A 24,688-nucleotide genomic window follows, 5' to 3' on the forward strand; every position below is an offset into this window, starting at 1 on the left:
TGTGTACTGAATGTTTTACTTATGACTGCTTTTATAATTAGGGATCAGAAAAGTCATAAATAGATTTATTTTATTTTCATTTTGTATTAGAATTATGGCATATATGTCTCATTTTAAAAATTTTCAGGCATTTCAGAATATTCATTGCCTCTGAAAAAAATAGAATTTGGCGGCTGGGCGTCGTGGCTCACGCCTGTAATCCCAGCACTTTGGGAGGCCAAAGCGGGCAGATCGCCTGAGGTCGGGAGTTCAAGACCAGCCTGACCAACATGGAGAAACTCTGTTTCTACTAAAAATACAAAAATTAGCTGAGTGTCATGGCACATGCCTATAATCCCAGCTACTTGGGAGACTGAGGCAGAAGAATCGCTTGAACCCGGGAGGCAGAGGTTGTGGTGAGCCGATATCGCGCCATTGCACTCTAGCCTGGGCAACAAGAGCGAAACTCCATCTCAAAACAAAACAAAACAAAACAAAAAAACAGAATTTGTGTTAAGCCTTTAGTATTTTTCTGTGGTTTATCCTTTTTCTAACTCATGTTGGACAAAAACACAAATGTTACAAGACCTTTCGTGCTTACTCACTTCCAAAGAGAACTACGAATTAAAGCAATGAAAGAAAACCATGAAATTTTATTTAAATCAACACATTTTAAAATCTAGAGACTTAAGTAAAAAGTTTTAAGTTTATGACAATAATGCTTTTTCTTTGGAATCCCTTACCTATTAAAACATTAACCACTTAATAGCATAATGCAATTAATAGATTCTGAAAAGTACATAAAAACATCTCTATTCATTATTATTGTTCTGAGTAGTTACTATTAAGTTAGAAAATTACTAAGTATTCTCATTAGAACACTACACCATGTACGTTTCTAAATCCTGAGCAGAGGTGAGAAAAATATATTGTAGGATGACCTATGTTTTAACAGTAATCACAGAAGAATTCATCATGAGAAAATATACATTAGTACACTGCAGAAGGCCTATAGGATGTTTCGTCTTGGCATAATAAACATCACTTTTAGAGGAAAGGTTGGTAAATCCAGCATATAATAGTTCAGTAACAGATTTTTTTTCTACTTTGTTTGGATTCATGATGCATAATTCTCATTATGGATGTTCACTTATATTTGTAAGAGAATCTAGACTAGGTTTAAATGCCTAGATTACAAAAATAAATTGGTGAGAATTGAGGCAGTTGAACATTGAGTCAAGAAAAGGCTCTTTCTTGCTATTGGTGGGGGTTTAGGGATCTTAGAGGCTACAGAGAACCATGAAGTGAAAGGAAAGTTAAATACACATTTGAGTAAGGTAATGAGAATTTATTTCACCAGGTAAAACCAATTGATCTAATTCTGGGAAGGATTAGGAAAATTCTTCTGAGATACATCTTGGGACTAGATGGAGGAAAGTTCAGAGAGGTCACCCACAGTGATCTTTATTACAGCATTACACACACGTCAGAGAGGTAATTACCTAGTTTTATTTATCCAATTCCTGAACCTTCCAGAAATGGATGGATAAGTTACTATTCAGGATAAAAACAGCTGTGGAAATGAAAGGACGAGCCATCTTCCAAAGTTACAGTGTAACTCTAATGCCATCTAATGCATATAACCGTATTTATCAAAATAACATTCATATACATTATTTTCCCCTCCAACTGAAACCAAATGCAGAAAGTCCCCCTAAATGTAGTCTTTTAAAAAGTAAATACATATTTATCTGTTTTCTTTTTAAAGTTAAAAGAACAAAGGAAATGATAATAGTATTTAGGAGAGCTTAAAAAAGATATCTATTTCCCTTTGTCTTAACTCAGATCCACCAGGTGGCAGTAAGTTTTTACCCACAAACGGTTCTGAAGACTTTAACATTTGTAAAAATAATAAAATTATATCATGTTAGAACTGACTGCTTGTGATTTCAGCCCCACTCTTTAGCAAAGTGCACGCCACATTCTTTTAGCAAGGACTGACTGATGCCTACCAACACAGGTCACTACTACTTCCATACAGTGCTTCATGTATACATTCTCACTTGACTAGGGTAAAAATATTTGTCAGGATATGCAGAAATTATTTAATATGTAATATTGTTTCCCATTTTACTGAATGAATATTCAATGGGGTACAAAGTTAGTTTTTTTAATTGCCAATATTGTCATTTTTTGATCTATAAAAATTGATATTTTATCCTAATATTTTTGTCTATTCTTGCCAACTGTGCTCTATTGAATCTCCCTTCTCTACTTCATAGTGCCTTTTTTGTCAAAATGTGGTAAATGTGGTCCTAGAATCAGCAGCATTCCTAAGGAGCTTGTTAGAAATGCAGAATCTCTGGCCCCATCCCAGACTAACTGAATCATAATTTTCATTTTAATGAGATCTCCAGGTGATATGCACATTAAAATTCGAGAAGCACTAGACAGCAAATCCTTTAAAGACAACCTGAGCATCTTCTTTTACCCATCCCACAGTGTGGGTTATTAAGTCTGTCTAGTTGAACACTCCAGTGTCAGTTCCAAGCAAACATTCTCTGGCTGAACTTGTAACTTAAGCAACTCTGAAGATGAAAGGTGGGGTTTTTAACCAGTTTTTCCCTCTCCTTTAGAGGCAGGAGAATAAGGTCTGGAGGCAGGGAACCTAAGGCTGTTTCACGCCAACTTCCTAGAGCTAGATTTAAAGGAAAACCCTAACTTTCCATGCCTAAGTAACAAAAGGACCAGAGGCTACTTTGCAGACCCCCACCTTCTGTGCGTGGCAGATGGGAAATTGGCTGTCTGCAACCAATCACACTGATTGCTGGCTGAGAGTTCGTTTGCAACTTTGTAACTTCACCTTAGCCTCTGATTGGTTGCTTTTGGCAACCACTCAGACCAATTGCAAGCCACCACTTCATGAAATGAAGTGGCCAATGGGAAGCCTCTAGGGGGTATTTGGACCCGAGAAGATTCTGAGCCACTGCTCACGCCTGCTCCCACACTGTGAAGTGTACTTTCGTTTTCAATAAATCTCTGCTTTCGTTCTTTAGTTGCTTTATTCTTTCTTTGCTTTGCTGGGCGTTTTGTCCAATTCTTAGTTCAAAACGCCAAGAACCTGGACACCTTGCAGTCAAGACCCTCTATCAGTAACACTTTCAGGGCCTGTCCCTCTAATGTTGGGGACTGAGAGAGAGAATAGGGATGAAAGGGATAAATTTCCCTTAACTGTACAATGAATACTGCATCCAAATGTTCACTCTTGAATGAGGCACATTGAGTTCTCCTAGAAACTCTGAAACAGCTTCCCAACTGCACAGTCCCTCAATCGACACAGGAGATGGAGCAGTCTTAGCTCTATCTCTGCTAACTCTCTTAGTTTCCTCTCCCAGAAGTAAATCCAGCCTCTTGCTGCTAGAATTTCTTTCCCCTTTCAGTGTCAAGATAGTTCAAACCTGGACAGCATTTTCTACACAGCATCAATTGACCCATGAGACACTTATACATCCTTGGTATCTTTGCTATACCACATGGTAGATGTTGTAGATTGCTTTATTTCAGCCCACTCCCCGGCCAGCTATTTCTCCTTTTCCTGTTTCATGTAGGTACAAGGCAATATCAGCAAATTTGATAGTGAATGAGATGACACTCTCCCTCCCTCATAGTCACCTCGCTGATTCTGTTGGAGTCTTGTTCACTTGGGGTAGGGTGAAGCATAAAAAGGAAAGGAAAAACCATAGTACACCCCAGGAACCTGGCTTCAGTGATTCTGTCAGGTGTTTTTCCTCTTGCCAAGTGTTGGACTTATGTGGTCTGAGGGTAGAGAGTTGGAGGTTTTGGCTATGGTAGATCCCTTTTTGTCCAAATTTTATCCTTGGGTGAAGGAGTGGGTATCTGACCCTCAATGTTGGCAGCTGTTTAGAAGGTGAGGTACCCTATTTTAGATTTCAGTTAGCATCTTCTTTACAAGTATTAGCTATATCTATTAGTGTTACATATTCTTGTTGGTTCTCAAGTATTCAATCACTAGAACGGTGATTGAATACTTGAACATCATATTTCACTGACTGATTTTAGTTTGTTTCTCCTTTGTACTTTTGAAAGGTGAAGCCAGCTGGGCTTCTGGGTTGGGTGGGGACTTGGAGAACTTTTGTGTCTAGCTAAAGGATTGTAAATGCACCAATCAGCGCTCTGTGTCTAGCTAAAGGATTGTAAACGCACCAGTCAGCACTCTGTAAAAACGTACCAATCAGCATTCTGTATCTAAAGGATTGTAAACACACCATCAGCACTCTGTAAAATGGACCAATCAGTGCTTTGTAAAATGGACCAATCAGCAGGATGTGGGCAGGGCCAAATAAGGGAATAAAAGCTGGCCACCCAAGCCAGCAGTAGAAACCTGCTGGGGCCCCCTTCTACACTGTGGAAGCTTTGTTCTTTCACTCTTAACCATAACTCTTGCTGCTGCTCACTCTTTGGGTCCACACTACCTTTATGAGCTGTAACACTCACTGTGAAGGTCTGTGGCTTCACTCCTGAAGTCGGCAAGACCACAAACCCACCAGAAGGAAGAAACCCTGGACACATCTGAACATCTGAAGGAACAAACTCCAGACACACCATCTTTAAGAGCTGTAACACTCACCACAAGGGTCCGTGGCTTCATTCTTGAAGTCAGTGAGACCAAGAACCCACTGGAAGGAGTAAATTCTGGACACACTTTCATGCACATTTACTAAGGCTACCCCTTGACAATAATCTGCCTACAGTCATAATTTAGGACAAAGATGATCCTAAGAATCTTCCTTCTGGCATTTCATTCACTCATTAAATCATTCATTCACCTCAGGCATTGGTGGTTTTGTTTGTTTGAGACGGACTTGCTCTGTCACCCTGGCTGGAGTGCAGCAGCGCCATCTGGGCTTACTGCAGCCTCTGCCTCCCAGGTTCAAGTGATTATCCTGCCTCGACTGACTCTTGCTCTGTCACCCAGGCTGGAGTGCAGCAGCACGAACTGGGCTCACTGCAGACTCTGCCTCCCAGGTTCAAGTGATTTTCCTGCCTGAGCCTCCCAGGTTGCTAGGACTATAGCTGTGCACCACCACACCCAGCTAATTTTTTTGTATTTTTAGTAGAGACAGGGTTTCACCATGTTGGTCAGGCTGGTCTCAAACTCCTGACCTCAAGTGATCTGCCTGCCTTGGCCTCCCAAAGTGCTGGGATTACAGGTGTGAGCTACCACACCCAGCCTGGTTTTTATTTTTAAATTTTAATTAATTTATTTTAGTGATGGGGTCTTGCTACATTGCCCAGGCTGTTCCTTAACTCCTGGGCTCAAGCAATCCTCCCGGCTCAGCTGGAACTACATGTATGTGTCACTCTACCCAGCTCACCTGAGGTATTGAAATGGATGCTACACATATAGTGGCAAAGAAAACACATGGTTCTCGCCCTTCTGGAGTTTATCTTGTGATGGTAGGGAAAATAGTTAATAAGAAAACAGGCCGGGCGCGGTGGCTCACGCTTGTAATCCCAGCACTTTGGGAGACCGAGGTGGGCAGATCACGAGGTCAGGAGATCGAGACCACAGTGAAACCCCGTCTCTACTAAAAATACAAAAAAATTAGCCAGGCGTGGTGTTGGGCCCCTGTAGTCCCAGCTACTGGGGGAGGCTGAGGCAGGAGAATGGCGTGAACCCGGGAGGCGGAGCTTGCAGTGAGCCGAGATTGCGCCACTGCACTCCAGCCTGGGCAACAGAGCGAGAGTCCGTCTCAAAAAAAAAAAAGAAAACAAATATACACATATAACTAATATATACATAATTTAAACTTAACAAGTAGTATGGGGGAAACTGGACACTAATAGAGAATAGCTTTGGATATTATTGGTGGTGGCGGGGGCAGGTGGGATGTTGGAGGGAGACCTCCTTAAATAGGGTAGTTAGATCTTTGAGATGTGATGGTTGAGAAGGAGCCAGCCATGAGAAAAGGTAGGAGGGGTCCAGGCAAGGGCATGGCATGCATGAAAGCCTGAGAGCAGAGAGAAATTAGCAAGGAAATGAAAGGCAGTTTCTGGGTTGGAGTGTTAAAGGAAAAGGAAAAAAATGATAAGACATGAGATTGGAGAGGTAGGGAGGGGCCAGATCAAACAGGTTATTGTGACCATAATTAGGAATTTGTATGTAATGGGAAATGACAAAAGGGGTTTTAGAAGAAAATAACGTGACTTCATTTATATTTTCAAAATAATTTGACTGCTCTGTGGAGAATAGATTGAAGGAAGCATCCAAGATATTTGTGATACAGAAGAAGAGACATCAGGTAGATAACCAGACATGTGTGTATAGAGCCCAAGGGACAAGTAAAGGCTGGAGTTAAAAATCTGTGAGTCATTTAAACTATTCCTAGGGTTCTAACAAGAAATTGTAAAGATTTACAACCACCATCATCACCACCTAGCCTTTATGTAGCAGTTTAATTTACCTTTGATCATCACAGTTCTCTGAAATGCCTAGTCCTGTAACTTTACAGATAAGTACCTGAAGCTCAGAGGAATGACTTGATTTGCTCACTATCTCTCAGCATTAGTCAGAATTTAAGCCAAGAGTTTTGACCACAGTCTATAATACTACCTCAACTATGAGGCAGGGTTTTGTAGTTCTGTTTTAAAGGGATTAGAAAGAATATGAGTAACTGAATAAACAATGCAAGCTTTAAAAAAAAACTTAACCTTATATTCTCTATTAAGCATATCTTAAAGCTTCCTGTTCTCCAATTCACCTTAAAGTATGATAGTAAAACTAGGAATGTCAATGAATGGATGAGTTACTATGAAAGAATAGATATGACTTTGTGACTGATGGGACACAGGAGTTAGGGCAAGAATTAGAGAAAAAGAGACATGAAAATTACCCAAAAAGGAACATCATTGACAAGAATAGCCAACATTTCTATGGGATTTCTTATGTACCAGATAAAATTACACACACACAGACACACATACAGATACACACACTGTCTCAGTTACGCTATGAGATAGGATTGTAATTATCCCATTTTACAGATGAGGAAATTAAAGAACAGGAAATAACTTGCTTAAAGTCATGCAGAATATTAATGGTGAAGCTATGATTTAAATCCAGGCAGTTAAGATCCTAATTTTGTACTCTTAACCACTATGATACGTTGCCTACCAAGTGGGGGAAATCAGTTGACAGAGGAGTTGGAAATACTCAGTTTAAATGACAGCAAGGTTCACAAGAAAGAGTGAACAGAATATCTGAAATTGTGTTTAAGGCTATGGAATATAAATTTAAGATCTGTGAAACTATGAGGCAGGATTTTTGTTTTATGGAAATGTGGGATCTGGAAGTTGGAAAAGCTATTGGAAATATCCAACACAGGCTGGGTACAGTGGCTCGCGCCTGTAATCCCAGCACTTTGGGTGGCTGAGGTGGGTGGATCACTTGAGGCCAGGAGTTCAAGACCAGCCTGGCCAACATGGTGGAACCCCATCTCTACTAAAAATACAAAAATTAGCTGGTGTGGTGGTGGCAGTCTGTAATCACAGCTACTTGGAAGGCTGAGGCAGAAGAATTGCTTGAACCCGGGAGACAGAGGTTGCAGTGAGCTGAGATCATGCCACTGTACTCCAGCTGGGCAACAGAGCAAGACTCTGTCTCAAAAAAAAAAAAAAAAAGACATATCCAGTATATATTTTTTTTCTTGGAGAGAATGTCGGAAAAATGAGAAGCTGTGAACTGAACCGTGGGAAATGTTCAAGCAGTGAGAGAGGACTGAGCAGAAAAACGGGGGATTATCAACAGGTCTTGGTAAATAATTAAATGCAGTGAAAGAGGGAGGAGTCAAAGATGGACATGGTTTGATCTTGGTGACTGAGAGGACAATGAAATCATTAAAAAGGGCAAAGGTGTTTTGAAGATAATATGTTCTAGATGACGGGGAATATAAGGAGGGATCAGTGTCTCTAGAATAAAATTCAAAAATCCATCCTAGAGAAAGCATTCAAACCCTCTCTTGTCTGGCTGCAACCTACCTTATCAGTATTATTAACTTTGCCTCCTGTCTTGCTACCTACCTCTTGTCAGTCGGGACTCTTGATTGCATGTGAAAGAAAACCTCTCACTGGTTTAAGCAATAAAACAGATGCAAGAATTTACTGACTGGTTTAACGAAATTTCCAGAGGAATTTAATCCACATTTGTTTCTGGGCCTCAAACATGTCTTCAGGCCAAACCTCTGTCTTCAAATCTGCTTTTTTTCCATGTTGCCTTCTTTCTTAGAATTCCCGTGTGGAAAGATGGCTCCAGGTCTCCATTCTCCAAGATTTAAACCCACTGGTAAAGAGATAACACCCTTCTTAGGAACAGTAGTTTGCAACCGAGGATTAAACTCAAATATGCCTTCCCCTTGTGTCCTGTTCAGACCATATGGACTGAGAATGGATAAATGATAGTTCTTCAAAGGAAATTATCAGAGTAGGGAATGAATGCTGAACAGGCAAAAATGTCGACCAAAATATCTTCTGCTACATGATGGGGTAAATTAACAAATCATGTTTTCCCACTCCTGAAAGAAAAATCTTTAGGTGAAGGATCAAGGATCTGAATAAGTGCTTCAGTTTGATGTTCTTTTGCCCAGAGCATACAGCAAGAATTGAAAATGTTTACTGAGGTGAGTGTTACTTTAAAGCGAGGATTTTATGGCCAGAAAAGTGCATTTTTTGAAACAAGAAGATGGCTTTTATTTCAAATCCAAAGGGTATTCATTAAAACATAGGAATTACTAGGAATTAAGACTGTAAAGATCTCTTTTCCAGTAGAAGCACTGAAATGTGCTTTCTCATGTGGACCAAATGTGCCTTAACGCATCAAGGGAAGTAATTTCCTGAAGATTAGTAGTCACACGTTGTTCCAACGAGGAAATCCATGCAAATTAGAGTCCTGGTTTATTTCTGATGCTTCATTCCGCATCTTCCATTATACTGTCACTTGGTTTTTAATAAAAGGCCAGGGGAAAATCTCCAAATGAGCAAATAAATCCCGACCTCCTTTCGCTTCCCTCCTCCGGCCGAGGGCGCATGCCCTGTCTTCCCCAGGCCCACCCACCAAGAAGAAGCAACCCAAGCCGCGATCCTTCAGGAGATGGGAGAGGATGTTACTGGCGGTCCAGGCGCCTTTGCAACTCTTCTCTCCCAGCACCAGGAGAGGAAACGCGAGTGATGTCACTGGGGGAAAAAGTCTCCTGCCAACACCCGAAAAATCTAACCTGGCGTCGGCAGTGTTTTGCTTTGGAAGGGAGAGCGGGTTCCCTTTCTGGCCTCCGGATCCCTCATCCGGCAGGAAGCTCTCCCTCCTCCTCCTCGCCCCCGGCATACGGGGGGAAAGCCAAAGAGCCTCCAGGACCTAAGGCTAGCGCTCTGCCGGCCGGCCGCGCCCTCTACCCGACCAGGCCCCGCCTCCCCGGCTTTCTAGTAACCGGCGTCCTTCCCGGCCGGGGCAGGGAACGGTGCGCCTGCAGAGCCAGGTTTCGGCCCAAGGGGAGCGGGAGTCTCTTCGGGCGTCCGGGATCCCCTGGCGCGGCTCCGTGCTGCCTAACGGGGCAAGTCGCATGCGCACCGAGCCGCGCCGGGGAAAGGGAGAGTGAGGGGAGGGGCGAGCGCAGAGCCTCCGCCGGCCGTCGGAGCCCGCGGGTTCGCTGACGACGCATGCGCCGGGAGGGGGCGCAATCACGGACTCGGCTTGCGGCTGCCGGTTTAAAAAAGGAAACCCCGGAGAGCGAGAGCGCGAAGGAAATCTGGCCGCCGCCGCGAGCGCTCCCGGTGAGAGGCGCCCGCCCGGTGGGCCCAGGGCCTGCCGTGCGCCCGTTGGCTTCCTCGGCGGCGCATGCGCGCTCCCGGGCTGGTGGAGGAGGGGAAGGGAAGGGAAGGGAGGGGGAGGAGGAGCTGGCCACAGGAGCGGCGAATTTTTTGGGGGGTGGGTGGGGGGCGCCACTCAGCCCCAGGTGCTGCTGGAGGTGGGAGCCGCGGCGCCTCCTGAACACAGGCGGGGTAGTGGTTCCGAGTCATCGCAGCGGGAGACCTGGGTGGGGGAGGGAAGAAGCCGGAGCAGCTGCAAGCCACACGGTGAGGGCGCGGGGAAGGGGAGGGAGCGGGGGGCGGCGTGTGTGGGGCCGGGGGGCGGCGGCCAAGGGTGGGGAAGGCGGGAGCTGAAGCCCAAGTTTGGCGTCTCGTTCTAGTGCGTCTTTTCCCGGGACTTCGGGCCGAGGCCCGCCCTGCCTGAGAGGCCCTCTGGGACAGCTGGGGTTACCTGCGGGGCAGGGGCGGGAGTGGGGTGCACGGCGGGGCCGGGCGGCTTGAGGGCGCCAGGAGCTGCGGCCGATTCCAGCAGCTGGGAGGCGGGGAAAGCCGGGGACTGGGTGCCGAGAGAGCTTTCGCTGGGGACCCGCTAGGCCTTGTGACCCACTTTATTCCTGTCACCACTCGGGCACGTTTGGAGCAGCGCCCAATGGGGCGCCGGGGCGGCCAGCTCCTCCGGGGAACCCCCGCCCTCCCGGCGCCCGGCCCGCGTGTCGCGGTCCACAGTCCGAACGGCCGCCGTTGCTGGCCGCGGGCTGGTTCCGTTAGTGGTCGTGGTTCCGGGGTTCCGTCCCTGGGCAGCGCGCGGCTCTTAGCGTCTGACTCCAGCGACCGCGCGCGGGTTCGAGGGTTGGCGGCGAGGCGCTCGGTTTCTCTTCTTCCCTCCACCCGCGCTTCCCGTTCCCCGTCACCGCCGCTGGCGTTTGTAGATTTCTTTCCGCCAGTGAAGCTGAGTTTTCAGGAGTTGGCTCTGGCGCTCTGGCCCCTGGAGTGTAATTTCCTACACGCAGCGCCGCAGAGTTTATATTCTTTGAAAGTGCACCTTTGTAGAGGTCCTCTTGGTGGTAGGTGAGCCTAATTCTGCAAGATAAAAGCCTCAGTCTCTGACCTGGCAGATGAAAGATCAAATCAGGTTGTGGTTTCCTGCTGTTAGAATGCCATGCTATTAGACTTTAAGGCTTTCTAGCCTTCTTTAAAAAATAAAAAAATTTTTACAGTGGAAGAAAAGCACAAGAAGTAAACTTTTACAGTCGTTGGTTTGACTATAACGCTGATCCCCCCAAATCAAAGGTAATTTCACTTTGAAGATTGCGTTCTGATTTGTAGCTTTAAGCGATTAGAGGAGAAAATTGTGCAATATTCCCCTCTACCTGTTTGAAAATAAACATTCTTAAAAGGATGTAATTTAGATAATGAGTTGCTTTCTCTGAAACTTATCCCTTGGGACACCTCAAATCTGATTGGTTTTCAAATCTTGGGGGAAGGAAATTAATTCTAGTGTTAAGTGGTTGGCTGAACAGAATGTCTTGAAAGGTTAGCCTGTAGCATTAGGAGAAATACCTAATGTGAACGACGAGTTAATGGGTGCAGCACACCAACATGGCACATGTATACATATGTGACAAACCTGCACTTCGTGCACATGTACCCTAGAACTTAAAGTATAATAATAAAAAAAGAAGTTAAAAAAAAAAAAGTTAGCCTGAAGAAAGCAGACTGAAAATGTTCTAAAGCTGGGCATAATCAGTTATGAAAAAATAAGGAAGCTTTCTACGTACTAACATGGAAAGATCGCAAAAATTATGAAGTGAAAAAAGCAAGGTGTAGTAGTACTTTGTGAATAGTGTGTTACATCTTAAGGGCGAGGTGTAATAATACAAATTTATGTTTGCTCTTTATATAAAGAAATTATGGGAGGATTTAGAAAACTAGTAACAATAGAGGAGAGGGAGAAACAGTCTGAGCGAATGGTGGGAAATGAGATGTATTATGTGTATGTCTTCATGTTTTCACATTTTTGTGTATATTGTGGACTCATAAACTGGATTAAACAAAAATCCTCCTCCCCAAATAATTTGTGTGATTTTTGTTGCCTAATTTATGGTGATTTGAGTCATTTTCAATATGATTGCTTTTCATATTTTTTAGGAAAATCAACTAAAAAGGAAGTTTGGGATACATTTTATGTCTATTTACACTTTAATTTTTAAGATTGCAGAGGTCACAGGCATTTATCTTTTAAAGATGTTTAGTTATATCTTGCCTTGCTAAAATATATAATGACTGTTTACATTTGGCATTATGGCTGGATTATGCTGCTTTCAGAGTGTAGTTTGTGTTTCCCCCTCCTCTTTTTTTCAGGAGTCACAGATGGGTAAAATTTTACTTAACCCTAGAGTTTCATGACAAACGTGAGGAGGATGTGAACATTCCCTTAAAGTGCTAGTAAACTTGATTGTCCAGGTTAGTTTGCTTTTCAGGTTGGGAAACTTTTCTTTCTTTTGAGGAAATCAAACATGAACCCCAGTGAAATGTAAGTTGGGCTGTGTGTGTGTGTGTGTGTGTGTGTGTCTGGTTGTTTCTCATGAAAAAAGAGTGTACAAAATGAACATTTTTTTAGTACTGTGGATTGTTGAAAACCTGTTTAATGAGGTTAAGACTGCACAGGCAGCTGTTAGATGAGATATAATTTTGGGAGGGGACCCTCAAACTCCCCCTGGTGACTAATATTGTGTAATCAAAGTAGTGAATAGTGAGTAATGGATTGCAGTTGCTGTGGGCATTTTTGTAATATTACCAGTATTCCTTTTTATTTTGTAGGATAGGATACTTGTATTATTTCTGTTTGATATGTAGGTTTTTCTAATAGACTTATGCAAAGTGTCGCTATTTTTCATTTGAATTCCATGTGGGTCCATTCAATCTTTTTAAAAAATGGAATTACATTTCAATTTTTTTTTTTTTTTTTTTTTTTTTTTTGGAGACGGAGTCTTGCTCTGTCACCAGGCCGGAGTGCAGTGGCACGATCTTGGCTCATTGCAACCTCCGCCTCCCAGTTTCAAGATATTCTCCTGCCTCAGCCTCCCAAGTAGCTGGGACTCTTATTTTTAAAAGTACAGAAGTAAATTGATGGTCATAAAAAGTTAAAACAATACAGTGTATATATAATAAGTGACAACCCCTTTACATCCACTTCTAGCTCACATTCCTCCCCAGAGGAATCTGGGGAGCACAGCTACTCTTACACCTTTGACTGAAGGGTAACACTATTAACACCACTGTATGATCTTCTAGATCTTTTTCTGTGCATTTGCAAATATGTCCTTTTCAGCCTTGAAAACGGAATCATCTTGAATGATCATCTGCTTTGCCATTTTGCCTCTAGTATGGGCTGTTATTACCTACAGGACAGGGACATGACTTGGAGCCTGTCAGAAAGCTTAACATGTGATACAGACCATAGGTCATACGCATCTTTTCACTAGTGAGGGGCCAATTGTTATGGAGGCATTTGCAGAGTTTGAAGGGAGGTCATACTGATGTGAGTTTTATCTGGTATAGATTTAATTCACTGTAAACTTCGAGCGGCCGAGGTGGGAGAACGGCTTGAGCTCAGGAGTTCAGGACCAGCCTGGGCAACATAGTGAGACCTCTTTGCTACAAAATTTTTTTTAAAAAAATTAGCCAGATGGGGTGGTGCGTGCCGTAGTTCCAGCTAATTGGGAGGCTGAGGTGGAAGGATCACTTGAACTCAGGAGTTCAGCCTTGGTGACAGAGTGACACCCTGTTTTAAACAAAACCCAAAAAGTGCTTGGATTCCATGAATTTTATAGGACTCTGTAGAGTCCAAGTTTTAGAGTTTTCTTTGGCTTTTGACTTGATCGATAGCGTATGGGTTAAACTTTGATTTTTTTTCCTTCTGTACTTGCTTGCAGACTCCTATGAAAGCCTCGTAGATTACAGCAGCCTCTTGAGCTCCTCTGAAGTGAACCTAAGCAGACTGTCCTTAACTAAGGGACACTGATACTGACTTGGATAAAATTTAGCTTTTGAAGGGAAAAGGAGAGAAGAGGCTCTTTGGTCTGGCTTTTGCTTAACTGACAACAAACAACTAATATGCACTACCCTCTCCTCCATCCATCCCTCTGGTTCTCTAATAGTTCCAGAGGGTTTGTTTTAAACCAGGTTACAAAGAATTACCAAAGCTTAATTCTTTTTAGCTGATAGAGTTTGCAAAAAGTTCAGAGTATTGATCAAGACTATTTACTATGGGAGATACCTAGAAAGATGCAGTATAATTGACCCTGCCTTCAGTGGTTTTGAAATCTAGTATGGTTAAAACAGTGTAGACATTATTATTATTATTATTATTATTGTTTGAGACAGAGTCTCGCTCTGTCACCCGGGCTGGAGTGCAGTGGCGTGATCTCAGCTCACTGCAACCTCCGCCTCCTTGGTTAAAGTGATTCTCCTGCCTCAGCCCCCCAAGAGTAGCTGGGATTACGGGTATCTGCCACCACACCCGGCTAATCTTTGTATTTTTAGTAGGCACAGTGTTTCTCCATGTTGGCGGACTGGTCTCAAATTGCTGACCTCAGGTGATCCGCCCACCTCGGCCTCCCAAAGTGCTGGGATTACAGGTGTGAGCCACCGTGCCCAACTGAAAAGCATAGACATTATAACACAAGGTAGAAAATGACAGATTTTATAAGAAAATTTCTGTTTTTTTTTTTTTTTTTTTTTTTGGTTGGGGGAGAGGCATGGGGTTTTGAGGGAGAATATGTATCTCAACCTTTAAATTAGTTAAGAAAGGAAACTTAGCTCAGATCTTAGCTCTTGATAATGTAAGGAGTTGTTACGCTCTTTTAGCAGGCATCTGTGAGACTGATAGCTGTTTCAGTAGTTTTTTTTTTAAGCTTTCCCACTGGAAAGAACCATTTGATGTTTTATTTGATAATTATAATACAGCCTCTTTAATCATTTCAGGATTGCTAGAAAAATTAGGAAATTAAATCCTGTCAGTTAACTGTTGTCTACCATCAAATATGTCAGCCAGTGTTAATATTAAAAGAAAATTATTTCCTCTTATCTCAATCTTGAAGCACATATTTTATGTCACCTCTTCCCCACATTTTTACTTCTAGTGCTGTGTCAAATAAAGCATTTATTTACTGTGACTATTTTAATAAAACAACATTGTGGGGGAAAGTCAAAGTTCTGCACTGTAGCTAAACCTTTTGATGTTTATTTGTTTCCGTATAGTTTTTTACAGATGCATAAAGTAAAATATTTTTTAAGTTCCTTGTAGGCATTACACCAATGGCTGTTGCATTTTCTCCTTTTCTGAATCAAAAATTCTAGATGGAGTCGTATGAATTATTTATAGAACACTCAAGTGTCAGAGCAATGTAATTGTTACTAATTGACTATAATTACATAATGGCATTTATATTTACAGGTTGCTTTACAACCGTTTGTTAAAAGCCCTGTTAGGTGTAACTTCTGTGAAATAGGTGGATAAAGAGATTTCTGTTTTTTTCCATTTTTTTGATTATTCAAATGTTAAATTATTTAAACTTAGAGCCTCAACTGTGAGTTATTACTTTAGTTGGATATTTCACAGAGGTGTAATTCTGTTAATTTTAAGTCTTAGAAGTCTACAGAAATCACCTGTGAAAAATGAAATTTTATGAATTACTTTGTCTTTTAAAGTATGCTGTTTCGGATATAATTTGCTTTTCATTTTTCAGAAACATTTTCATTTTTTACATTAATAATGACGTATATTAAGTTTCTTTTTCAAAGAGGTCACATTCAGGTACCTAACATTTTTAATTCTCATCCCAAATAGTGGAAAACTGAATGTGAGGGCTATCTGGCTGTTACCCCGTTTTTACCCCATTGATCCCCAGGGTTGATTCAGCTCATCTGGCTGGCTTGGCAGGTGTCCCCTTCCTCCCTCACCGCTCAATGTGCGTCCCTCCCGAAGCTGAAGCTGCGTGCTCTGTCGGTCGAAGAGGACGACCATCCCAAATAGAGGAGGACTGGTCTTGGGTCAAGGGTGTACGAGTAGCTGCGCTCCCCTGCTAGAACCTTCGAGCAAGCTCTCAAGGTCCAAATAGTGGAAAATGAAAGTACAGGTTGATTCATGTTGGCAGGTTTTGGTATTAAAAAAAAATTAAAAAGCACACGTGGGGGATATACCAATAAAGGTTAGACCATATGCCTAGCTAAGAACTTATCATTTGTATTAAAATATGGTTTAATGTAAAGAGTTGCCTTTCTCCCTTCCCCCCTCCCCTCCTCTCCCCTTGTCTCTTACCCCCAATTAAAAAATAGCACATCCCTAATGTAGAAAACTTGGGAAACACTAAGAAAGCATAGATTACATTTTAGGTCGGGCACAGTGGCTCACACCTGTAATCCCAGCACTTTGGGAGGCCGAGGTGGGTGGATCACTTGAGGTCAGGAGTTCGAGACCAGCCTGGCCAACATGGTGAAATCCTGTCTCTACTAAAAATACAAAAATTAGTGGGGCATGGTGGCGGGTGCCTGTAATCCCAGCTACTTGGGAGGCTAAGGCAGGAGAACCGCTTGAACCCAGGAGGCAGAGGTTGCAGTGAGCAGAGATCACACCGTTGCACTCCAGCCTGTGCGACAGATGAAGACTCAATCTCAAAAAAAAAAAAAAAAAATTAAAACAATATCATTGGAGGTCATACCACCAAGAGTGAGTGCTGTTGTTAATCTTCTTGATTAGCTATCTGCTTCCTGCATTTTGTTGAGCCATTACATAAGTATATGTATACTTACATGATGTTATGGGCTCATAATGTAGTCCACTGTAGTGCAAGCTGTTCAGTTAACAGTGAATCATCAACATATTTTCATGTCAGTATTTTTCTGCTCTGTGATTATTTTTAGTAGGTATGTAACATTCTCATCTCTGTAGTAATTTACTTATCAATATTCTGTTGGACATTGAAGTTGTTTTCAATTTTTAGAATAATAATACTGTCACTTCCCTATATCATGCATTTTGATACTGGCCTACCTACTATCAGTGATTTTTTCTATTTTTGTTTCTCTGAAAATATCTCAATTTCACCCTTTTTTTTTTTTTTTTTTTTTTTTTTTTTTTTTTTTTTGAGACAAGGTCTCACTGGCACCCAGGCTGGAGTGTAGTGGTACGAACATGGCTCACTGTAGCCTCAACCTTTTGGGCTCAGGCAATCCTTCACCTCAGCCTCCTCAGTAGCTGGAACCACAGGCACATGCCACCATGCCCAGCTAATTTTTAAATTTTTTGTACAGGCAGGGTCTTGTCATGTTGCCCCGGCTGTTCTTGAACTCCTGGGCTTAAGAGATCCCCTGACCTTGGCCTCCCAAAGTGCTGAGTATAGGTGTGAGCCACCATGCACAGCAGTTTCAGCTTTTGTGAAGTGGTTTTTGGTTTTGTTTTTGTTTTTTTTTTTTTGAGACGGTCTTGTTCTGTTGCCTAGGCTGGAGTGCAGTGGTGTGATCTGAGCTCACTGCAGCTTCTGCCTCCTGGGTTCAAATGATTCTCATGCCACAGCCTCCTGAGTAGCTGGGATTACAGGCATGTGCTACCGTATCCAGCTAAATTTTTTGTATTTTTAGTAGAGATAGGATTTTGCCATGTTGGCCATGCGGGTCTCCAAACTCATGGCCTCAAGTGATCTGCCCACCTTGGCCTCCCAAAGTGCTAGGATTACAGTCTTGAGCCACTGTGTCTGGCCTGAAGTGTGTTTTCACTGGCCATAAAGTTCTAAGTTGGTAGTTACTTTCTTTCAACACATTAAGAATGTTTGGTTGCTTTCTGTCTTCATTTCTTTTTATTGAAGTCAGCTACCAGTTTTATTGAAGGCAATATATTAGCTATATTCTTGCTGAGGATAATGTGTCTTTTATTTTTCTTTGGCTGCTTTTAAGACTCTCTGTCTTACTTTTAAAGCACTTTGACTATGATGTGTTCAGATGTGGTTTTCTTTGTCGCTTTCTGTTTATAGAGTTTTTCGAATCTGGCTGGATGCCTTTTAGTTTTGGAAAGTTCTGTTATCACCACCTCATATATTCTGCCCCTTTTTTCTTTTTAGATCCTAATTACATATATATTAAACTTAATTATCATGTTCCACATGTTGAAAAAAATTTTTTTCTCTGTTTGGATATTTTCCATTGACCTGCCTTCCAGTATGCCAAAACTGTCTTCTCTTTTTGTCAAAACTAATCTTTTATGTTCTTAATTTTACATTGTGGTTTTGAGTTTTAGAGTATTCCTTTGATCTTGTTTTATAGACTTGTAATAGACTCCAGTTCTCTTGAACATACTAATTATAGTTATTTAAATGCTTGTCTTTTCCAATATCGGCATCATCTATTAGTCTGTTTATCTTGTTTGTTTTACTGTTGGTTATTGGGTCATATGGTTGTATTGTTCTGTCTCTTCACATACCTGCTAAGTTTTCCAAGGAACTTATCCATTTCATTTAACTTGTTGCATTCATTGGCAAAAAGTTGCTTATAATACTCTATTATTGTTCTTTTAATATCTGTAGAAAGTGTAATGAGTCTAATATCTGTATAACCTGTAGAAATTTAGTATCATTCCCAATACTAGTAATTTGTCTCTGCTCCCCTTCTCCCTGATTAGTCTGGCTAGAAGTTTATTAAGTTTATTGAGGATCTTGAAAAGTTAACTTTTAGTTTAATTGACTGCCTGTAGTTTTCTTATTTCTGCCCTGGTCTTTATTTCCTTTCCTCAGCTTACTTTTGGGTTTAATTTGTTTTCTTTTTCTGGTTTCTTAAGATAGAAGCTGAGGTCATTGATTTGTGACCTTTTTTCTTTTCTAATGTAAGCATGCTATAAACTTCCCTTTAATTGTTTATAATTTATTTATTTGTTTTTTGAGACAAGGTCTCACTACTGCTCAGGCAGTACAGTGGCTTGATCATGGCCCATTGCAGCCTTGACCTCTCAGGCTCAAGTTATCCTCCCACCTCGGCCTTCTGAGTAGCTGGGACTGCAGGCATGTGCCACCATGCCTGGCTAATTTTTTATTTTTATTTTTATTTTTTTGAGACTGGGTCTCACTCCGTTGCCTAGGCTTGAGTGCAGTGGCACAATCATGGCTCACCACAGCATCTACATCTCAGGCTCAAGAGAACCTCCCACCACAGTCTATTAAGTTTTCAAATATTTGAGGATTTTCCAGAGATCATTGTTATTTTTAATTTAATTCCATTGTAATGAGATAATTTTAAATTTATTCGGATTTATTTTATGGCCTAGAGTATATTCTATCATGGTAAGTGTTCTTCATGTGCAGTTGAAAAGAATGTGTGTTTTGTTGTTAGGTGGAGTGTTTTACAAATGTCAGTTAGGTCAAGTCTGTTGACCGTTTTGTTTATGCCTCATAATTTTTGATTGAATGCCAGGCATTGTGTAGTAAAAAAATTAAGTAAGCATTACCAGGTAATGGTACATTTTGCCGGGTTGGGAGCGGGGTTGGGGAAGGGGAAGTTCATTTTCTATGCAGATAGACTAGGGAGCTGTATTAGTCTGTTTGCATTACTATAAAAGAATACCTGAGACTGGGTAATTTATAAAGAAAAGAAGCTTAATTGGCTTACGGTTCTCCAAAGTGTATAGGAAGCATGGTGCTGGCATCTGCTTATAGTGCGGCTTAGTAAGTTTCTAGTCATAGCTGAAAGTGAAGGGAGAGCAGGTGCATCACATGGCAAGAGTGGGAGCAAGAGAGCAAGATGGGGCAGGTCCCAGACTTTTCAACAACCAGATCTTGTGTGAACTCACTTATTACTGAGGAGATGGTACTAAACCATTCATGAGGGATCTGCCCCCATGATCCAATTGTCTCCTACTGGGCCCAACTTCCAACATTGGGAATTACATTTACATTTCATCATGAGATTTGGAGGGGACAAACATCCAACCCGTATCAGGAGCCCATCATCTTAAATTATGTGGAGGCTGGGTTGCTATTTTAATAGTTTGCTATCCTTATTTTTCCTTGTTTTTTCAGATGTTGTCTTCTAAGGCTTTCATTTCAAAGCCTGTTGGTCTTGTCCCTTTAGCAATGCCAAAGGTAGGAAATTGCACTTTGCTTTTCAAAGTTTTTTAGTTAACTTTGCAGGCTTTTACCCTGCACGGTTTTAAAATTCAGCAAATATGCTGAGGGGAGATACCACCTTTAAGCTTGAGGTCCTTGCGCGAATCTTTTTAGGAGAATTAGTCTCCTAGTTTTGTTATTCCAGCCCTGTGTGAACACCAAAAGCTGTCCTGGCTTCTGTGTTCCTCAGCAACAATATTTTACACAGGTCAGGCCTCAGTTTTCAGCCTCTAGCCCAAGCAATAATTAGGAAATACTCCCAGGGAAAAGACAGATGCTGGTCATCTAAATACCCTTAAAATATTCTCCCCATCTCTGAGGTGGAGGTTGCAGTGAGCCAAGATCGTGCCACTGCACTCCAGCCTGGGTGACGGAGCAAGACTCTATCTCAAAAAAAAGAAAAAAAAAGATTCTCCCATCACTGGAATTTTAGACCTTCCTCTTTCCCATGCTTCCACAGCTCTTCACTGCCTTTAAAAATATGATTTTTATAATTTATTTAGCTTTTTAAGTTGTTCTTAGCAAGAATATTGGCCTGCTTCAAACTAGTTCATTTTACCTAAGTGCAGACAATTTCCTATTATTATTATTGTCATTTATTTTTGCAGAGATAGGATCCAACTTTGTTGCCCAGGCTGGTCTTGAACTCCTGGGCTTAAGTGATCCTCCTCCTTTGACCTTCCAAAGTACTAGAATTACAGGCATGAGCCACTTTAGCTGGCCCCTGTTATTTTTTAAAGGTATGCAGAATACTCTATGAGTTGTTTTATGTAGTGTTCTTTAGGTATTTTGTTGTTGGGTTCCAGTTTTTGATGTATATTTTTTAAAATTGATTTTTATTGGGGTATAATGTATTTATATTAAAATCTGCCCAATTTAAGTATGCAGATTGAGTTTTGACAAACCTAAACATTCTTGTAATCACCACAATCAAGAAGCAAAAAAAAATTTTTTTATACTGATACGAGGTCTTGCTGTATTGACCAGGTTGAAGTGTAGTGGCAATATAGCGAGGCCTTTGGCTCTCCAAAAAAATAGAAAAAAATTAGCCAGACATGGTGGCATGCCCTTGTGATCCCAGCTACTCGGGAGGCTGAGATGGGAGGATTGCTTGAGCCCAGGAGGTTGAGGTTGCAGTGAGCCATCGACTGTGCTGCTGGACTCCAGCTTGGATGATAGAGCAAGACTGTCTCAAAAAAAAAAAAAAAAGGCTGGGCGCGGTGGCTCACGCTTGTAATCCCAGCACTTTGGGAGGCTGAGGCGGGCGGATCACGAGGTCAGGAGATCGAGACCACGGTGAAACCCCGTCTCTACTAAAAATACAAAAAATTAGCCGGGCGTGGTGGCGGGCGCCTGTAGTCCCAGCTACTCGGAGAGGCTGAGGCAGGAGAATGGCGTGAACCTGGGAGGCGGAGCTTGCAGTGAGCCGAGATTGCGCCACTGCACTCCAGCCTGGGCGACAGAGCGAGACTCCGTCTCAAAAAAAAAAAAAAAAAAATTGTTACTTTATACAGAAAAGGCTGCTGGGATTTTGTTTAGGGTTGTATTGATTCTATAGATTAATTTAAAGAAAATTGATAGCAACATTGAGTCCTTTGATCCTTGAACACAATATACCTCTCCATTCATTTAGGCCTTTCGTTTTTCTCAGTAGTGCTTTAAAGTCTTTTAGTATACCTTTAATGGTGGTCTTCATCTTGTTCATTCAGCAGGTATTTATTGAGCATTCTGCTCTGTGCCAGGCACTATTTTATTTGCTGGGGAACAAAGCCCTGCGTTCAGGGAGCTTATGTTCTAACTGAGGAAACCAGATGAGAAACTAGTGAGTTAAATATATGCTAGATGGATATTTGTATTGTAGAGAAAACCAAATCAAGGTGTAGGGGATTAGAGTCTATTAGCATGTGAGGATAGAATGGATATCTTAGTTTTGGCTACTATAACAAAAATACCCAGGTGTATTAGATTCTGCAGTACAACAGCATATAGACTACTGTTGAATTTGGTTTGCTAGTATTTTTTTAAGAGTAAAAAAATCAGTATTCATTAGGTTTATTGCTGTAGCTTTCTTTTTTTGTGATATCTTTGTCCGGTTTTGATATCAGGGTAATGCTGGCCTTTTAGAATGAGTTTGGAAATGTTCACTCACATTTAGTTCTTTGGAAGAGTTTGAGGAGGATTGGCTTGGTGATAGTTGAGAGTAGAATAAGCACTCGTTTCAAGTTTGGTATTGTTCCACCGATGCTCTACTTGACTCGCTGCATATTACAATTGTAATTATTAATTACTTCAGTGCTGTTAATCATAGGGTAGTACAAGCTAGATTAAATGGCAAACAAATGTACAAAACATTTTATTACTATTGGGTTCTTTATACATGAATGTTTTAAGACACAGGCAAAAAGGAAAACATCGAGAGTTTACTGAAAAGCAAAAGTTTTGTAGTGTGTCTTGAATTTAGTAAACAAGTATCCACTCTCCTGCATCTTAAACAAGCACTTTGTTTTTGTTTTGTTTTTTTGAGATGGAGTCTCACTCTGTTGCCCAGGCTGGAGTGTAGTGGCGCGATCTTGGATTAATGCAACCTCTGCCTTCCAGGTTCAAGCTATTCTCCTGCCTCAGCCTCCCAAGTAGCTGGGATTACAGGCGTGTGCCACCACGCCTGGCTAATTTTTGTTATTAGTAGAAACAGGGTTTCACCATGTTGGCCAAGCTGGTCTCAAACTCTTGACCTCAGGTGATCCACCTGCCTCAGCCTCCCAAAGTGCTGGGATTACAGGCATGAGCCACCATGCCTGGCCTTAAGCACTTTTTCACCGATTTACGAACAATCACAAAAATCTTTAGTCAGTGAAATGATTTAAATTACTTTCTAGGCAGAAAAATATTCTAATATGTATCTAAAATACTTAATTAAAAAGTGTTGAAAAAATATTTGGAGATCAAAACTTTTAGGTCATCGTAAAATAAATTAGTAACGTCGTATTTTGGCTTCATTCTTTGGCATGTGGATATTCAGTTTTCCCAACACTGTTGTAGAGACTTTTTTTCTTCACTGGGTAGTCTTGGCACCCTTGTCGCAAGTCATTTGGTGGTATGTGCAAGGGTTTATTTCTGTTCTGTTCCATTGGTCTGTAGCTCTGTATTTATGTCAGTACCACACTGTCTTGATTACTGTTGCTTTATAGTGTCTTTTGAAATAAGAAAGTATGAGGCCTCCAAATTTTTGTTGGTTTTTCAAGACTGGTTTGGCTACTTGGGGGTCCCTTGAGATTCTGTATGAATTTTAGGATGGTTTTGTTTCTATTTCTGCAAAAAAAAATGTCATTGAGAATTTGACAGGTATTACATTGAATCTGTAGATTGCTTTAGGTAGTATGGACATTTTAACAGTATTAACTAAGTTTAAAAACACGGAATGTTTTTCCATTTATTTGTATTCTCTCTTTGATTTCTTTTAGCAATGTTTTGTAGTTTTCAGAGTACAAGTCTTTTATCTCCTTGGTTAAGTTTATTCCTAGTATTTTTATCCACTCTACCCCCTCCACCCGGCCCCTTTTCTTTTAAAGAGATAGGGTCTCTGTCACCTAGGCTGGAGTGCAGTGGCACAATCATGGCTCACTGTGACCTTGAACTCCTGGGCTCAAATGATCCTCGGCCTCAGCCTCCCAAGAAGCTGGGACCAAAAGTATATGCTTCCACGCTCAGCTAATTTTTTTATATTTTTATAGAGAGATAAGGTCTCAAATTCCTGGCTTCAAGCAGTCCTCCCACCTTGGCCTCCCAAAGTGCTAGGATTACAGGTTTGAGCCACCATGGTTTGCCTTTCCTCTTTTGATACTATAGTAAATTGGAATTTTTTTTTTAATTTTCCTTTCCAGTTGGTCATTTTTGGTATATAGAAATGCAACTGATTTTTGTATATTGATTTCGGATCCTGAAAAGTACTAACAGTTTTTTTGTGGATTCTTCTTTAGGGCTTTCTGCATATAAATCATGTCATCTGTATACAGAGATAATTTTCTTTCTTATTTGAGTGCCTTCTATTTATTCTTCTTGCCTAATTGCTCTATCTAGGACTTCTGGTACTGTGTTGAATAGAAGTGATGAGAGTGGGCATCCTTGACTTGCTCCTAATCCTAGAAGAAGTGTTCAGTCTTTTACCATTGAATAGGATGTTAGCTGTGGGATAGTCATATATGGTGTTTATTATGTTGAGGTAGTTTCCTTCTATTCTTCATTTATTGAGTGTTTTTATCATGAAAGGGTGTTGAATCTTGACAAATGCTTTTGTTCATCAATTGGAATCATGTGGTTTCTGTGCTTCATTCTATTAATGTGGTATATTACCCTAATTGATTTTTGTATGTTGAACCATCCTTGAATTTCTGGTGTAAATCCCACTTGGTCATGGTATATAATCCTTCTAATGTGCTGTTGAATTTGGTTTGCTGGGGTTTGTTTTTTTTTTTTTTTGAAGATGTAAAAAATTGCTATTCATTATGATTATTACTGTGGTTTTCTTTTCTTGTGGTGTCTTTGTCTGGTTTTGATATTGGGGTAATGGTGGCCTTCTAGAATGAGTTTGGAAATGTTCTCTCCTATTTTAGTTCTTTGGAAGAGTTTGAGGAGGATTGGGTTAATTCCTTTTTTTTGAGATGAAGTCTTGCTCTGTCGCC

General features: G+C 41.3%; 1 protein-coding gene across 1 annotated transcript in view; it reads left to right on the plus strand.

The window, feature by feature from the left end:
- Positions 1-9,713: 9,713 nt before the first annotated feature.
- The window catches only part of CLOCK (clock circadian regulator), a 113,724-nt gene continuing 98,749 nt past the window's right edge, over positions 9,714-24,688 (plus strand). The window contains exon 1 of the mRNA XM_030818921.1: positions 9,714-9,822. The gene's annotated coding sequence lies outside the window, so the exon portion shown is untranslated. The remainder of the gene's footprint in view (positions 9,823-24,688) is intronic.

Source organism: Nomascus leucogenys, chromosome 9 (assembly GCF_006542625.1).
Source record: "Nomascus leucogenys isolate Asia chromosome 9, Asia_NLE_v1, whole genome shotgun sequence".
Taxonomy (NCBI): Eukaryota; Metazoa; Chordata; class Mammalia; order Primates; family Hylobatidae; genus Nomascus; species Nomascus leucogenys.